The sequence below is a fragment of the Pteropus medius genome, unplaced genomic scaffold (assembly GCF_902729225.1).
Source record: "Pteropus medius unplaced genomic scaffold, Ma_sr-lr_union100, whole genome shotgun sequence".
Taxonomy (NCBI): domain Eukaryota; kingdom Metazoa; phylum Chordata; class Mammalia; order Chiroptera; family Pteropodidae; genus Pteropus; species Pteropus medius.
In genome coordinates this window covers 9224-9512 of record NW_024352647.1, presented here as the reverse complement: position 1 = coordinate 9512, position 289 = coordinate 9224, and positions in this window count along the sequence as shown.

The window sequence follows — 289 nt, the reverse complement described above, 5'->3', positions numbered from 1 at the left end:
TCTTTGCAAATGGCTAAAGAGAGACCTTTATATAATAAATCTTTCTTGAGGAAAAAAAAGAAAGCAGAATACACTTCCATTAATGCCCAGATGCAGAAATAGTCCATTAAACACCATGAACAACCAAGGTGACAAGGCATCTCAGAAAGAAAGAGAAAGATCTCCAGAAAATAAGCTTACAGACATAGAAATATGTGACTTAAATGTCGGAATTCAGGATGGCACTTCTGAAAAAACTCAATGAGATCCAAAACACTTCATATCAACAACTTCAGGAATTGAAAAAAAA